This window comes from Bos javanicus, chromosome 6, assembly GCF_032452875.1.
Source record: "Bos javanicus breed banteng chromosome 6, ARS-OSU_banteng_1.0, whole genome shotgun sequence".
Classification (NCBI taxonomy): Eukaryota; Metazoa; Chordata; class Mammalia; order Artiodactyla; family Bovidae; genus Bos; species Bos javanicus.
Genome location: NC_083873.1, coordinates 94330822 through 94349527, shown reverse-complemented (window position 1 = coordinate 94349527; position 18706 = coordinate 94330822).

The window sequence follows — 18706 nt, the reverse complement described above, 5'->3', positions numbered from 1 at the left end:
ATCCAGTGAGATGAGAATAAGCCAAACTTGATAGAAAACCATATCGATGCTAATCCAGGTTTACACCTTTCGTTCAGACTCAGAACTCTCCAGCAGATGGTTCAGTGTTGAAGCACTAATGTTAGCAAAATGTCAAAACTATTTTGCTAGACTCCCCAATTGTTCATACAGAGGATTTTTCAAGAGCTGGATATCAAAACAGTATTAATGAATGATAGCACTAAGGTCTCTGATCTCAAGTCCAGGGTTTTGGTTTCAATTTCCAAAGACAATCTGGCTTTGTTCCCTTGGAATACAGCCAATCAGCTTCTACAAAAGAAAATCGAATTTTAGAAGTTTCTTCCCTGATTCTTTAGCCAACAGTGGCATAATCAAAGAAGACAAAGGAATGCAGAACCATTTGGCAGATAGCATTATTAGTGCTGCTCTACCAATTTAATCATCCAAACAAATGCCATGGAATAGAGGCTCTGAATCACAATGTCTTATCCTAGGATTTGTGGACATAGAAGAGAAAAAAACTAAATGGGCTCGGGGACTCCATAAAGCATCTTAATTTAGAGGCAAATATGGATGTGGGTGTTCCTATGCACACTTTTCATATATTCTGAATATGCAATGTGAATGAATGAATGAATAGGTGTGACCCTCATTTTAGGATTAGCAGTGGTTTCAGTATATTACAGGAAATCAGAATTACATGTATAAAATAAGAATAAATACATTTGCATCTAGATGAAAACATTCTCAAGCATTAGTTGATTACTCCATGTCTATTAAGATCTATGCTGTCTTTAATGTATTTTTTTCTAATGTTAAAAAGTATATTGTGAAATAGGGATTAAGAGCTCTGTTTTGCAGACATCTAACCATGAATATCTCAGAGAGAGGTTTTTCTGTGCCTTCCCAATGGATAGCCTGGAATTAGTCTTCCTTACTCCAAATTCCACTCCATTTCTTTTACATCATTTTAACTTCTTTAATAATGGTTTCTAACTTAGTGTGAACAGACTACAATCCCAACAGTGAAAGACAGAGTTAGTTAAGTATATGATAACAGAAGAAGGCAGATGAATGGATAAAACATTGTGAGAGAGATATATATATACACACACAGACACACATATATTTGTATACAAATATATATGTGTGTATGTACACACATACATACTTATATGCGTGTGTATATATGCATGCTTGCATGCGTGCTAAGTCACTTCAGTTGCGTCCAATTCTGTACGACCCTATGGATTGTAGCCCACCAGGCTCCTCTGTTCATGGGATTCTCCAGGCAAGAATACTGGAGTGGGTTGCCATGCCCTCCTCCAGGGGATCTTCCTGATCCAGGGGTCAAACCCATGTCTCCTGTTTCTCCTGCACTGCAAGCAGATTCTTTACCACTGAGCCACCAGGGAAGCCCATGTGTGTGTAGATTTATATATATACACATATTTTTACATATAAACATATATTTTATATTATTAATTATATTCATACATACACACACACACACACACACACACACATGCACTTCCCTGGTGGTCACATGGTCACTCAGTCACTCATACATACATACATATATATGTGTACATATATACATATATACGGGCTACACATACATACAATGGAATATTAGCTATAAAAAAGAATGAAATCTTGACATTTGTAACAACATGAATGGACCTGGAGGGTATCATGCTTAGTGAAATTTTTCACTTACATGTGGAATTGAAAAAATAAAACAAGTGAACAAACAAAACAATACAGAAACTGACTCACAAAGAACAAACTAGCAGTTGCCAGAGGGAAGGGTGGTGGGGGAGGGAGGAAATACGTGAACGAGATTAAGAGCTGCAAACTACCAGTGATGAAATACGTAAGTCACAAGGATGTAATGTACAGCATAGGCAATACAGTCAATAGCATTGTAATCACTCTGTATCATATGTAATAAGCAAGACAGAGGAAAACAAAGACTGTATGCTATAAAAATATTAAATCACTCTTGTACAACTGAATGGGCTTCCCTGATGGTCTGGCAATGCAGGAGACGCAAGAAACATGGGTTTAATTCTGTCTTAAAATCCCCTGGAGTAGGAAATGGCAACCGGCTCCAGTATTCTTGTCTGGAGAATCCCATGGACAGAGGAACCTGGCAGGCTACAGTCCATGGGGTCATAAATAGTCAGACACGACTGAGTGACTAACACACACACACAACTGAAACTGATATTATAAGTCAACTATACTTCAATTAAAAAAAAAAAAAAAAAAAGGACATACAAGTAGGAGACCACTTTCAGGTAACGTTCCTTCTCTCAAATTTTTCTTACGAAAGTTTAGAGTTCATGAATATTATTATCTTCAAAAACATATTTTCCCTTGCAAACTTCGTATAGCAACCACATGGTATTAAATCAATCAGCATCAATCAATGAAACAGCAATGAGAATTCCTATCACATCTGTTTGAGTCCTGACCATCAGTCCAAGGCAAAGCATGTGGGCATGCCACCCTGTGAGTCAGTTCATATTAGGGCAGATATTTTTCCTGTTCTTCCATGAATGTGCTCCTGAGAGTGAGGTCACTGGAAGAAAAATTCATGCGTAGCCCTTAAGAGGCTAGGCCAGATCAGAACTGAATAAATTATCAATTAAAAAAAAATTGATCGGAGAGATTTGACAGCTAAAAAGCAATGTCATGTTCAAATTAGGTCAAGCCATTCAGGACTAACCCTGTAAAGAGGACCTGAATCAGTAGGCAGCACTGACATGTCATCACTTAAAGGATTGTCATGTTGGAGTAGACAACGTTGTTCTAATTATATAACTCTTAAAAAGTTGCTACTTAAAGATTTTCATCACTTCCAAACCCTAATTTTGCTCTTCTCACTCTTTTATGATTAACCATGGTTTTATTTTCATTTTTGTTCATTATCAATTTCATTGCTGAAGACTGTCCATATTTCTTTAATGTTGTGACAAGAATTCTTTGCTAAAGCTAAAAAAAAAAAAACAAACAAGAATGAAACAAGCTAGGAGAATAACACTGTATTCCATTTTTTCCATTTAAAATATGTTACAAAACAGCTTTCAGTTTAAAAATTTTGACAGTGTATATTCAATTTTTCAACTAACAGATGTACGTACATAAAATTATATGATTGAAATTCAGTGTCAGGGGCTTTAGTCATTTAGTTTGGGCAAATTCAAGGCACTGGTTCATAATATAATTCTTGAAATATTTATTTAATAATGAGAGAGTGGAGTTTCTATGAAACAGTGATATGAAAGTGTTTAGTGCATTTAAAAGGATATTTTATGTGAATATTTAAAAAAGAAATTACTATGATTTACTCTTTAAATGAAAAGTGATCTTCTTTGTTTTTTTAAGAAATCAATTCATAAGGAAATTGAGTGAGCAATACATGGCTCTTCAATGAAAGAAGAAACCAAGTCATGTCTTGGGGACGCCTCATTCAGAGTTCTTAGTGTTAGCCTGTGGTTGTCGTTCAGTTCTTCAGTTGTGTCTGACTCTGTGCGACCCCGTGGACTGCAGCATGCCAGGCCTCCCTGTCCCTCACTTTCTCCCAGAGTTTGCCCAGGTTCATGTGCATTGAGTTGGTGAAGCTATCCAACCATCTCATCCTCTGCTATCCTCTTCTCCTTTTGCCTTCAATCTGTCCCAGCATCAGGGTCTTTTCCAATGAGTCAGTTCTGTAAATCCCTGCTTATATTACCTCAGATTTTCTCGCTTGTGTGATGACAATAAAGTGAATGGCATTTGTCTTATTCAGTTCAGGCTGCTATAACAGAATAACATAGGATGGGTGGCTCAAAGAGCAAACATTTATTTCTCTCAGTTCTGGAGGCTGAGAAGTCTAAAATCAATGTGCTAGTAGATTCATTGCCTAGTGAGGGTCATCTTTTTGTCTTGCAGACAGCTGCCTCCTCACATGATACAGAGAGGGAGAGGGGGAGAAACACAGAGACTTAGTTCACAAAGACAATAATTTCATCATGAGGATTCTACTCTCATGACCTCATCAAACCTAATCACTTTCCAAAGATGAGGAGACATTTAGTCCATGGCAATAAAATGAATGTCATTTTTTAAGATATTTTGGTCTCCAGATAGGACTAAATATATGACTAAAACATTTTGAAGATAGAGGTGGGTTATGATAACTATACGACGGAAATGCAGTAGTCCTACAGGGAAACATAGGTTATCCATTGCTCTTTCAAATTTAGTAGGATAATTGAGTGTGTGCCACAGAAGCCAAAGACTTCTCACACGCTTTGATCCTTTAATTGACAGAAATACCCCATATATCGTTTAAATAATAACTGTGATCATCCTAAAAGACAGCAATTTGAGAAATTCAGGAGCCTTCAGTGTAGCACAGTAACGCTGCTGCTGCTGCTAAGTCGCTTCAGTCGTGTCCGACTCTGTGCGACCCCACCAGGCTCTTCTGTCCCTGAGATTCTCCAGGCAAGAACACTGGAGTGGGTTGCCATTTCCTTCTCCAATGCATGCATGCATGCTAAGTCACCTCAGTTGTGTCTGACTCTGTGCAACCCTATGGATAGCAGCCCACCAGGCTCCTCCATCCACAGGATTCTCCAGGCAAGAATACTGGAGTTGGCTTCCATTTCCTTCTCCAAGCACAGTAATGAGGCACCCAGAATCAGATGCACTGGGTCTCAGCTTTATTGTCTGATCTCCAACAATGACTGGGTAACCTTAGGCAAATTACTTGGTCTTTCTCTGTGCAGTTTACCAGTCTATAAAACAGAGATAATCACAGGATTTATCTCCAGAGTAAGGATTATATGAGTAAAGCGCTTAGCACAGTAACAGTGGTAAGCACTCAATAGATGCTACTACGTATTGCTATTTAGATATGGTGATTCCATCTAACCTCAGAGGCTTGGCTTTCAAAATGTGTCAAGGTTAAATAAGATTCCAGTGTCCTGCACGGTAGCAGGCATCATTATTTTTAAGGGTGTGTTGACCTTAGGGAAATGGGTTTTCCTTACAGACCCAATATAACCACTAACAAATATTACACATGTATTATTTTTAAAGAAGGAAAAAAGAAAATATATTTTACCTTTAGCTTCTGGACCTTTTGTTCAAGACAAGACTCTATCAGAAACAACACGCAGCTTTGTTATAAGATGTTTTATTCTAGGAACAGTGGTTTTGAATATTCAGTAGGGCTCCAGGCTAGTGATTTTGCGGCTAGGTATCCTATCTTCCAGGAAGCCCTTGACAAAGGTCACAAACAATTTGCTCCTTCCTCTTATTAAAATAAAGATGGAAAGCATTGATGATAACTCTGCCCAGCAGCTAACTTCATCATCTGTAGCGGTTTCAACATATGCTTGTGAGATAATGAAAAATATAGCATTAAATACAGTGGCAGATTGAATCTTGTTTCAGGGTAAATATAGTAAGTCATTTTTTTCCCTCTTCATTTCCTCAGAACCTGTTTAGCATTAGACTGTTAATATCATCCCTGATACATGACAAAACCATTGCATAATATACTGCTTTTCAGACCAACCCCCACATAAAGTGAGCAACGGAAAACTATGAACATTAATCGGGCATTCAAAATAATGAAGTGCCTTATGCCAGCCCTTTTTAAAAGCCTTCCACTCTTATAGTTTTGTGGGAACAAACAGTTTTATAAATCTGACATGCTTTCCTGGTCCCATTTAATATTATAAAAATGTCGTTTTTCTGAGGGACGGTGAAAATTAAAAGTTTTTAAAGATATATTTTACAGCCAATAGTGAAAACACTCTATACAAGCTTTATGATATAATCTTTTCTAAAAAGCAACCTTTGAATCTAAGAAACAAGTTTGTCAACATTGAGAAGGAAGGATTATTTACACTTTAATCTTCAAGGACTAAGAAAATGTATATAACGACTTTGAGCAACAAACATTTTGTTATGGTAAATAGTTGCCTGGGGAAAGAATAGCTCTTGTGTTAGCCAAAAAGTTTGTTCGTTTTTTTTTTTTGGTCATTATAGAAAAATCTCAACAAAATTTTGGGCCAACCTAGTATCTGAAGGCTGTATTTTTTTATCCAAAAATAATTTTAAATTATTAATAACAGAAAACATGTAACCATTCATTTCAAGGGGAAAATCTAATAAACTCGCAACAATTCAATCTGTGTTTGTATTGAGCATCTGTCTGTCCTAAGTCCCTTCAGTTGAGTACAACTCTTTGGGATCCCACAGACCATAACCCTCCAGGCTCCTCTGTCCATGGGATTCTCCAGGCAAGAATACTGGAGTGGGTTGCCCACCTCCTTCTTCAGAGGATCTTCCCCACCCAGATACCGAACCCACACCTCTGTCTCCTGTACTGGAAAGTGGGTTCTTTACCACTAGCACCTGGAAGCCTGTATTGAGCGTACCTCAGGAAAATTTTTTATACACACAATTCCAAAAAATAGCTCATATTAAATTGAAATATGGCTTAAGAATGAAAGTGTTTATTCATATTAAGATAAAAACTGAAACAGGAGCTGACATTTACTGACAGTTATCCTTTGGTTGGTCACTGTAGTAAAGTCTGAGTTTCTCCTGCTTTTATGTCACTGTAAGTTTTGGTCCCCACTCGCATATGCCTTGCTGCCAGATGTTGAACATGCCGCCTGTCTGTAGTTGTTGCCATTACAGCAGAGGTCAGCCTAAGTTCTTTACTCAGAGTTGTCCCACCTATGCTGTTACCATCATATTCCCCTTTCAAAAGTGATCTCCAGAAAAACATCTTCCCTATTTTGGCTTTGGTTTGCAGAAGCAATAAATGGCTCAGCTGCAGCCATTGCTTCAGGATCTAATTAAACAAGGAATTGCAGATGCTGTGGATTTTTTTTTTTTTTCCCTAATGATACAAGCAACTGCACAGAGCACATATGTTCCTTTTCTGTTCTTTAACAAAGACTATGAAAGTGAAAGTGAAGTCGCTCAGTCATGTCCAACTCTTTGCGACCCCGTGGACTGTAGGCCACCAGGCTCCTGCATCCATGGGATTTCCCAGGCAAGAATACTGGAGTGGGTTGCCATTTCCTTTTCCAGGGGATCTTCCCGACCCAGGGATCGAACCCAGGTCTCCCGCATTGCAGGCAGACGCTTTAACCTCTGAGCCACCAGGGAAGCCCAACAAAGATTATACAGAACCTGAACTTGCAACAAGCATGGGATGTGGTATGTTCTTAAGTGTTATTCAAGGTCAAATGTTTTTAGAAGTACAGCAGCAACAATTAACAACCAAGTGATTTCATGTAATGTAGCCTGAGATTTAATGTTCTCTTTATTTAAAGCTTGGAATTTATCATATGGATATATCTAGACTAAATTCACTTTAAATTGTGTCTATACAGTCTTTCTTCAGAGTATCTTCCACATGCTTATTTTAGACAAACTTACATTTATCATTTAATTGTAAAATTTTAATAAACTAAAGTATATATGTAACATATGTTAAAGCCTTAAAGAATAATAACAAAGCAAACACTTGTGAACCCACCACCCTATCTAGCAATAACATTACAAATATCATTGACATCTCTGTTTTTGTAAGTAGTAAAACTTTCAATTCAAAATACTGCCTAATTGCCTTTGTAATATTTTCCTTGACCCGTAAGACATTTAGAAATATCCTGTACAGTTTCCAAATATTTGGGTATTTTCTAGTATCTTCTGTGACTTATTTCTGACTTAATTTGACTATGGTCAGAGAATATACATTGTACACTTTAAATCTTCTTAAATGTATTGAGTTGTTTTATGGCCCAGAACATGGCCTATTCTGGTAACTATGCATGTGCACTATAATTCTGCTGTTTGAGGATAAATTGTTCCATAAATTCAATTAAAATTGATTGCTAGCAGCAGTTGTTCAAGTGTTCTATATACTTACTGATTTGCTGTCTGTATGTTTCATCAGTTACTGAGACCAGATCGTGAAATCTTCAGTTAGAACTATTTCAGTTCTATCAGTTTTTGCTTCATGTATACATTTTGGAGCTCTGTTGTTAGTTGCATAAACCTGTGAAATTCTATCTTGTTGTCCTATTGATGAATTGATCTTTTATCATTATAAAGTGGCCCTCTTTATGTCTGATGAGCAGTTTTGGTATCTAGTAGGTCATGTCCCCCCATATTTTTCTTTTTCTTCAGTGATATCTTGGTTATTCTGAATGTTTTGTTTGCTCATATACATTTAACAATCGTCTTGTCAAATTCCTCCAAGTCCGTATTGAGGTTTTGTTAGAATTCCTTTAAATTTTTACATCAATTTGTGAAGACAAAGACAAGGATAAAGGATATCCACCCAAACATGGTAAGTGTTATACTTGTTGGCTTAGTATTAAAAAAAGCTTTACTTCCAAAGTCATAAAGATAATGCTTATTACTACTTCTACTCACATTGTATGGAGGACATACCCAGCTAAATAAAACATGAAAAGGCAATACCAAACAGGATAAAAAAGGGGGAAATTTTGTCTTTATTAGTTAAATGACACATTTGTCCTCATAGGAAAAATTTTAAAACCTACAAATTACTAAAAGAGTAAGATAATATAATGAGTTCTCTGAATATTATTAATACATAAAAGTTTTTAGTAAGAAAGATTTAGTAAATGTAATTCATGAATTATAATATCAATTAAAAAAATGATCTAGGGGGTCTGCCCTTGTGGTCCAGTGGTTAAGACTTTGCCTTCCCATGTAGAGGCTATAGATTCGATTCCTGGTCAGGGAGCTAAGATCTCACATGCCTTGGGGCCAAAAAAACCAAAGCATAACTCTGATAGCTCAGTTGGTAAATTCTAATTGTTACTGAGCATGTATACAAAAGAAGTTCTCTTAATGGGGCCCCGTATGGTAAAATCATTTTGAAACAGTTCAGCCAAACTTAGAAGAGGTAGAAAACATATTTTAAAAAAAGTCTACAATTACAGAAAATTTATTTTTCTGTAGAAAATATTCAAGGAGACATATTCAAGATGATTCACGTACAGAATTGTTTGTGTGGTAGGCAGAATTCTAAAATGGCCCCCAAGAGTTCCATTCTCTGGTTTCCTGTATAAAGCACTCACCTTAAGTGTGAGTAGAACTAGTGAATATGATGATATATCACCTCTATGGTTATGTTATGTGATATGACAGAAAGGCTTTCACAGAAGTAATTAATGTCTCTGATTAGTTAACTTTGAGTTAATTCAAATGAATGCCACTCTTGGTAAGTCTGACCTAATCAGGGAGCCTTGACAAGAGGTAGAAAAGATTCAAAACTAAAGATGTTAAGTCTGCTGGCCTTGAATAAGCAAAATGCCATATTGTTGAATGGTTCACATGCCAGGGAAGGAGGGGTGGTCCCTGTACCTGATAAAGGTCTGCAATTGGCAGGCAGCAAGAAAGTGGAGACCTCAATCTAACAACTGCAAAGAACTAAATTGCAACAACAACTGAAATAAGCTTGGAAGAAGACAGTGTGCCTCTGAGGCTGCAGCCCTCACCTTTATTTTGCTTTTACGAGATCCTAAGCAAAGAAAACCAACTGGGCCAGGCTGTGCCCAGACTTCAGGCTCACAAACTGTGACAAATTATGCTGTTTTACATCTCTAAATTTGTGGATATTTCTTATGCAGTTGCAGAAAAATAACAGCTTGTAATAGCAAGAAACAACAAAAATCTTGAAATAACTCAAATGTCTATGGGTGGCAAATGAATCAGTTCAGTTCAGTCGCTCAGTTGTGTCCGACTCTTTGCAACTCCATGAACTGCAGCACGCCAGGCCTCCCTGTCCATCACCAACTCCCAGAGTTCACCCAAACCTATGTCCATTGAGTCGGTGATGCCATCCAACCATCTCATTCTCTGTCATCCCCTTCTCCTCCTGCCCTCAATCTTTCCCAGCATCAGGGTCTTTTCAAATGAGTCAGCTCTTCACATCAGGTGGCCAAAGTATTGGAGCTTCACCTTCAACATCAGTCCTTCCAATGAACACCCAGGACTGATTTCCTTCAGAATGGACTGGTTGGATCTCCTTGCAGTCCAAGGGACTCTCAAGAACCTTCTCCAACACCACAGTTCAAAAGCATCAATTCTTCAGTGCTCAGCTTTCTTTATAGGCCAACTCTCTCATCCATACATGCTACTGGAAAAACCATAGCTTTGACTTGAGGGACCTTTGTCAGCAAAGTAATGTCTTTGCTTTTGAATATGCTATCTAGGTTGGTCATAACTTTCCTTCCAAGGAGCAAGCGTCTTTTAATTTCATGGCTGCAATCACCACCTGCAGTGATTTTGGAGCCCAGAAAAATAAAGTCAGCCACTGTTTCCACTGTTTCCCCATCTATTTCCCATGAAGTGATGAGACTATTTGCCATGATCTTAGTTTTCTGAATGTTGAGCTTTAAGCTGACTTTTTCACTCTCCTCTTTCACTTTCATCAAGAGGCTCATTAGTTCTTCACTTTCTGCCATAAGGGTGGTGTCATCTGCATATCTGAGGTTATTGATATTTCTCCCGGCAATCTGGATTCCAGTTTGTGCTTCCTCCAGCCCAGCATTTCTCATGATGTAGTCTGCATAGAAGTTAAATAAGCAGGGTGGCAATATACAGCCTTGATGTACTCCTTTTCTTATTTGGAACCATCTGTTGTTCCATGTCCAGTTCTAACTGTTGCTTCCTGACCTGCATACAGGTTTCCCAAGAGGCAGGTCAGGTGGTCTGGTATTCCCATCTCTTTCAGAATTTCCTGCAGTTTATTGTGATCCACACAGTCAAAGGCTTTGGCATAGTCAGTAAATTGGCAAATGAATAAATTAATACAAATGAATTAATAAATTAATGCAGTGTAGTCATACAATGTTACAGTGTGAAAAAGTAAAAGTGTTAGTCACTCAGTCACGTCCAACTCTTTGGGACCTCATGGTCCCAAAAGATATGGGACCCAGCCAGGCTCCTCTGTCCATGGAATTCTCCAGGCAAGAATACTGGTGTGGGTTGCCATTCTCTTCTCCAAGGAATATTTCTGACCCAGGGATAGAACCAGGGTCTCCTGCATTGCAGGTGGATTCTTTACCATCTGAGCCACCAGGGAAGCCCATTATAGTAGACCATGATAAAATTAAATAAAATATGCCAGCATGGATGAATCTCAAAAACTTGTTGAGCAAAAAAATTGCAAATCAGAAGTATACACACTACAACTTTACTAATACAATTATTAAAATAGGAAAAATCAAATAATATGTCATTTAAGGACAGATATAAATGAGGAATTGTTCATGTTATATACTTAAGGTTGAGATTGCCTCTGGGGAAGAAAGATGTTTGAGACGACTATAAAAGTGGTTTCAATGGTATTGGCACTAACCTACTTCTTAGGTTCTGCAGTGAGTATCTGAGTGTTTATTTTGTTATCTATCAAACTGCAGATGTGTTATAAACACTCTTTTAAAATGGAAGACATAACTCACCATTGAGTACATAATCCTTTAAAAAGGTGCCCAAATTCTAGGAAGTTAATCTCTTGTCTTCCTAGATTAGAAATTGAGTAATAATTTCATCAAGTGGAAAAAAATTATGTATGGCTCTCCAAGTGCATTTAAATACAGCAACAGCAGTAACAGCCATGGTCGTCATCATCTCTTCAACCTAATTAGTGATGGCAGTTGAGGCAGATCAGCGAAGTGAGCCAGGAGACTCATGACCCAGGTGTCATCTTTCTTCTGTGTTGTGTGCTTTGCATGTCCAATCTGTGCTGTGTTGGGGGAGTGAAGCTGAGAAAAACCCAAGTGCTAATAACAGTGAGAGAGGAAAACACAGAGGTAGAAAATTGAGGGAGAGGGAAAAATTCTAAATATGCTTCACATTTCTTGAATTAATGAGAAACTGAATCATAAACCATTGTTAAACTTGTAACTTGATTAGGGATGAATTATTTATCCAACTGAAACATACAACCTATGCTCCTAATATTGAGCTGTTTTGCTTACACATCTTGAATGGTGGATCAGGGAAATTACCAAAGAGTCCTGAGAAACTTCATCAAACCTGAAATTATGATTTTTCCTGGTGAAATATTGAAAGGCAAGCCAGTTCTCTGATTTTACACTAGTTTTTCAAAATCTAATTCTGCTTCTCCAAAGCTAGTCCTGAATTTGATGACAACAGTAGCTAAAGCCAATTATTACTCCTAGAGTTATGTTGGGAACTACACGTCTCAGTAAGACTTTGTGTAGATATACTCATGTCTCTTACACACTTATCACGTATAACAAAGTGATGCTTAATCAGATTCCACAAAGTGTTAATTATCATAATTGGTTAGAAAGAATTTCTAAATTATTGAACATTTCTAACATATTCTACTTCACAAATTAATTGTAGCCTAGAACTACAGAACTGGTTGTAAATAGGGTGGTACTGTTTATACGGTACTGTTGTGGTTTGAAAAATACAGCAGATTATTTACTACAAAAATTTTTCACTAACAAGGAGAAAAAGATTATCTATTCAGTTTTCCCCTTTTGATGCAAACATTTGAATAGCTATTCCTGATAGGTTAGAAGAAATTATTTTCATTTAGTGAATTTCAGTTTCATATCAGTTTCATGTCACCACATCATCCCTCTCCTCTTTGACTCCCACTAGCCCACTCCTCCAGAAAAATTCATCTGTACTAGACTAAAGTCACAGAATTTTAGAACCAGACAAGATTTAACATACCGTGTGGCTCAACCCAAAGATAAAACTACACTTGGCATGGTTGTTAAAATTTCTTTTTGAAAGAAACATTAGAAAATTAAAACTGAGCTGTCCCCATAGATAATTATTGAGAAGGCTTATTAGCCCCTTGAGTTTGAGGAAAAATTCCATCTTTAAGCAGCTGAATTCTTGCACGCACACACACACACACACACACACAATAATAATTAAATCAGCTACTTTCAAAGTGACCAGACCATGCAGCATGGAGATTACAAAGCAATGACATTTATAAATGTTGGCAACTAGTTATATACCAGGAAACCAAAAGCAATTTATGTAGGAGTTTGGCATCCTCAGTTCTCTGTAAAATTCTATGACTAATTTCTCAAGTAGTTTTATTCCTCTTACTTAATTACTCTACTTCCTGCTTCACAATACAGATGAGAGCATTTGGTTGTATCCACTGCTCCAAAGGGATCAAGGAATAAAATATGTCAGTGAGGTTTTAAAAAAGGCTAGTTCTATAACTAACAATGGAACATATTACAAGATTTAAATGGGAAAATGTGAGATAAATTAGGTTTTCCTCCTGTATCCTTTCAAAACCTATGGACTAGTATTCTCACACTTTTTTGTCAATCCAGTATTACTTTTCTTATTCTAATTATTTTGAAACCTATTCATAATGTCTGTCATTCTGCATCTGCTGTATTTCCTTCATCCTGTCTCAATTTTTGTTCTCCTCAAGTGTATCTACCAGCCAGGACTTTCAGGGCTTCAAAATAACTTATTCCATATAGTCTACTGCAAGAAGGTCTCACATACATTATCCCATTTCATTCTCAAAATAAAGTAGCAGGGTTGATATACAGATTTCTATCCTCTAGAGGAGAATAGAAAAATCTCCTGTGGCCTGACCAAAATCACAGCTAAAGAAATACTTGAATCAAGAATGAAAGTCAAGCTTCTTCTCACTATGTCCAGCATGATTTCTTAAAGAGCTCTTCTCTTTAGATAAATCAGCTATTCTCTAGTCATTACTCCTCTACTGCCACTCTTCACTCCCACTTCTATTTCCATCGAATGATGTTTATAAGCTTGTATACAAATTGCTGCTGACACAGTACTAACTACAAGTGACTTCTGACAATCTCCAAACCCTTATAGTGCTTGACTTCCTAATGGTACTTAGAGACAACTGGGACACTTACATGGTAATAATGTGGAACTGATGGAAGAGGTTTCTAGTATCTCTGCCAGCAGGAATTCTATTAATCTAAAGAGGTCCTCCCTCCAGTACTCTTGCCTGGAAAATCCCATGGATGGAGGAGCCTGGTAGGCTGCAGTCCATGGGGTCGCTAAGAGTCGGATACGACTGAGCGACTTCACTTTCACTTTTCACTTTCATGCATTGGAGAAGGAAATGGCAACCCACTCCGGTGTTCTTGCCTGGAGAATCCCAGGGACGGGAGCCTGGTGGGCTGCTGTCTCTGGGGTCGCACAGAGTCGGACACAACTGAAGCGACTTAGCAGCAGCAGCAGCAGCAGCAAAGAGGTCCTCCCATCTCATATCTGAGAACAGTGAATCCATGACTGTCTCCGAGTATTTCACCTTATTATCATTCTAAGTGGCTTCAGTATTTAGCTAATATATGTCAGACTGAGAAAAATAACATAAAATTTAAATTTACATTAAAAACATAGTCGATTGCTACAATTTCTGTCAGTCAGGGACCAGCCAGCAAACCACTCCAGGTAATTTAAAATGAGGCAATTTAATGCATGGTAGTGAGTGATGGGAAGAGCTGAGAAGCCAACAGGGGATGGTGAAGCAATCAAAAAATTAGCAAAGGCAGGAAACCACTACCAATTCTGGAGCTGGAGGGATAAAGGGGGAAGTCTTATTACCCTAGACTAGAAGCCATGATTGCCTGATGGAAAAGCAGAGGCTGTCTAGCAGGGAGCTGAAAGCCCAGAGGAAACCAGCCACTGCAGAAAGATGGCACCTGAGGATCAGCTGCTGCCGCTGCTGCTGCTAAGTCGCTTCAGTCGTGTCCGACTCTGTGCAACCCCATAGACAGAAGCCCACCAGGGCCCGCCGTCCCTGGGATTCTCCAGGCAAGAACACTGAAGTGGGTTGCCATTTCCTTCTCCAATGCATGAAAGTGAAAAGTGAAAGTGAAGTCGCTCAGTCCCGTCCGACTCTTAGCGACCCCATGGACTGCAGCTCACTAGGCTTCGCCATCCATGGGATTTTCCAGGCAAGAGAACTAGAGTGGGGTGCCATTGCCTTCTCCTGAGGATCAGCTAGTAGGGGACAAATACTCTGGCTTCTCCTATCCCCCCTCTCTCCCACCTCCCTCCACCCACCCCTTTCCAGGTTGCCTATGGACCAAATCTATCTGGAAGCTAGTTGGAAAGCAAGTCTGAGACACATGATTTATGGGTGAGGGGTCAAAATGAACATTAGTACAATAGACAATGACCAACCCACTTCCCAAAGCATGAAAGAGAAATCTAGAGCTGTAAACTGATTGCTAAATTATGTTCAATTTACTTTTCTTTTACATAATGAAAATGATCTGCATATCTCTGAGTAGCCTAGACATTAGAGCATTTGGTACATAATGTAGTTGGTTAGGGAAAATAATGCTAAGTATAGAAGCTGATGCAGCATAAGTACTGTCATATTTTCTCATTACACACTTAAACAACAATAATGGATGTCATTACACAAAAATAGGTACTATAATCATACAATTTAGTTAGACTGCACAAAGAAAAGATTCACTTAGCTTGTCTTAATATATTTATACCTCTAATTACATATTCATTATATAAGCATCCACTCAAGACCTACTATGTGGCAGATAATTTGCTAGTTCCTAGAAAACTATTTCCATAAGATAGGGTCATATCTTCAAGAAACAAAGAACACAGAAACTAAAAATAAATGATACACATAAAACATAGATAAGATTGAGAGGAGCACACAAATAAGAGAGTAGTTCATTTTCCCAGGAGGATAGGAATCAATAAAAGAGAGGATATTTGAGCCAAATCTGAAGAGATAAGAAAAAATCAAAGCAAATGCTATGTTTGTCTGAAGTCTTCCCAGGCTTTTTGCCTGTGGACACATCGATCATTACAAGCAATGCTTACATATCACAGTCCAAATCAATTACAATGCTGAATCATCTGCTTACTTTAAGAAAATGCCTAAAAAGAATCCCTAACATTTCTATCCACTTGGCGTTGCAAGAAACCTAACAGAAATAATCTTAATGTTAAAGATCTTCAAGCACTGCATGCTACGATATTACCTTCTTTTTCCATCATTCCCAACCCTGTCCCCTTGTTATCCTCTCCTGCTTCCTACATACTACTGAATATTTTACAGCCGTGGAACTTTGTTCTAATTTGCTTTCTTTTCCAGTACAAGCCAAGAACCATATAGACCTGCAATTCACATTGACCCAAATTCCTTGAGATGATGTTGAAAGGTTTTGCTTGATCTTCCACATTCAGAAAGGGATTTGGATAACATTTTACATACTGGAAACTCTGCCCTTATTCAAGATGTTGATGACCTGTTAGCTACTCCTTCACTGAAATCTTACCACTTTTGTAGACTGTATGTTACAAGGCCTCTAAAAATGCATGGTGACACCTGTCTCAGATTCATTACTTAGGACATGACATGTTAATACCAATAGGAGTGAGGTCATCTTTTAGGATAAAAACTAATTTCAGTGTCCCAAGATTCACTTGAATTTCACTAATGTCCACCCTCTTAGATATATTTAGCTATTGCTTACATAGCATATCAAATATGCTTCTATTCAAAGCTTCTATTTGTGTGTATGTGAGTGTTCAATCATGTCCGACTCTTTGTGACACCATGGACTATAGTCCACCAGGCTCCTCTGTCCATAGGATTTCTTAGGGAAAAATACTGGAGTGAGTTGCCATTTCCTCCTCCAGGGGATCTTCCCAACCCAGGGCTCAAACCCCCATCTCTTGCATCTCCTGCATTGGCAGGTGGATTCTTTACCACTGCACCACCTCAGAAGCCCAAAGCTTCTATTGCATCGTGCTTAAATGAACATCCTAGAGCCATGATCTTTGTCACAAGAAGCCAAATAGTCTTTTTTCTGATTTAAACAAATGTTGTAGAGAAACATAGAACTGTGTTCTTGGTAATGTAAATCTATATATTTTTTGTTGTGAGGAAAAAGAAACTATTTTAGGTATGAACACAGCTTCATGAAGACAAAGACTGGCCCATTCATTAATATGAGTCAGTTCTGTCCAGATCTCTTTGACTTAGCTATTCCCCACACGGTCACAGCATTCCTAAAGACATATTCTAATGTGTCTTTAAAATATGCAATTTTATTCTTCTCTGCAAATAGAGAAGGCTGGGCTCATATTAAACTCAACCTGTTTGTTACCACTTCAATACAAGTGGAGTTTCATGACTGTCTTACAGCCCCTGCCCACTGTTCAAACCCATTATTAGCTGCAAAACCTTTTTATCCTCCAAACTATTGACCTCATACTTTAGGTAGATATGCCCTGTCGATGGCCAGAAAAAGGTGGGTTTAGAATATGCAGCAATATGGTAAAGTAGAAATTCCTCCTTTTTGTCTATTCTTGCTTACCCACATGACTGAATTTATTATTTTTGGTCTTATTTATGGTTATGGACAATGAAGGAAACAAGAGTTCATCACCTCAGTAAGTATAAAAACATTTATTTGTTCATTTATGATCTGTTATACATTATCATGGCTTCCCAAGTGGTGCTAGTGGTAAAGAATCTGCCTGCCAATGCAAGAGATGCAGGAGATGCAGTTTTGATTCCTGGGCCTGGAAGATCCTCTGGAGGAGGCGGAAATGGCAACTCACTCCCATAATCTTGCCTGGGAAATCCCATGGACAGAAGAACCTGGCAGACTACAGTCCATGTCGTCCTAAAGAGCCAAACACAACTGAGCATTACTGCTACTACTACTACTACTCCTATACATTATCATATTGCTGCCATAAAGGGTTTTGTTCTCTAAATGACTTGCACAGGGAAATGCTTTGGCTCACACTACAGCCAAAGCAACGGCCACTTTCACTTTCTGGATCCAACTAGTTGCCTCTGAAAACTTTGTGTTGTTACCTCTCAGATTCAAGATTAAACAAAATAACAAACAAAATTTACTGACTCATAGGGTGCCTCTTCTTCTCACATCTGTACAGGCCCAAAGACCTTCTTCTTCTTGCTTTCATGGCCTATGGAATGAAAAAGGTAAAAAAAAAGTATGTACACATGTGCTCAGTTGCTAAGTCGAGTCTGCCTCTTTGCGACCCCATGGACTGCAACCTAACACGCTCCTCTGTCCATGGGATTTCTCAAGCAAGAATACTGGAATCAGTTGCCATTTCCTTGTACAGGGGATCTTCTGACCCAGGGATTGAACCCTCATCTCCTGCATTGGCGGGCAGATTCTTTACCACGAGCCAGCAAGGAAGCTCTGAACAAAAGTAATGACAACACAAGTGATGGATACATAATTGATATGTGAGTTCTGAGTTCTTCTTAGTTGATCTGTTTTGTCACACCTGCCCCATTTTTCAAGCCTATACTTTAGCAAGTCCAGTAAAGATACAATGTTCCTACAGAAGAACACAAGGAACTCAAATTCTGGTAGTCCATGTTTTTTAGGAAGAACCTATTGCAGAAGAACTATAGACTCTCTGCATTATGCTTTTAGAGATAGGTCATCTGAAAACATCCTTGTTCACAGAGTGAGGTATAACATAAAAGAGAAATTTATGACCAGAAATAATACCAGGAAGTAATTTTTCAATGGACAGAGTCACTTAAAACATCAAGGATGTAAAATATTATAATAAATCTTAAAAATTTATCAATAAAACACAACTATTAAATTACAAC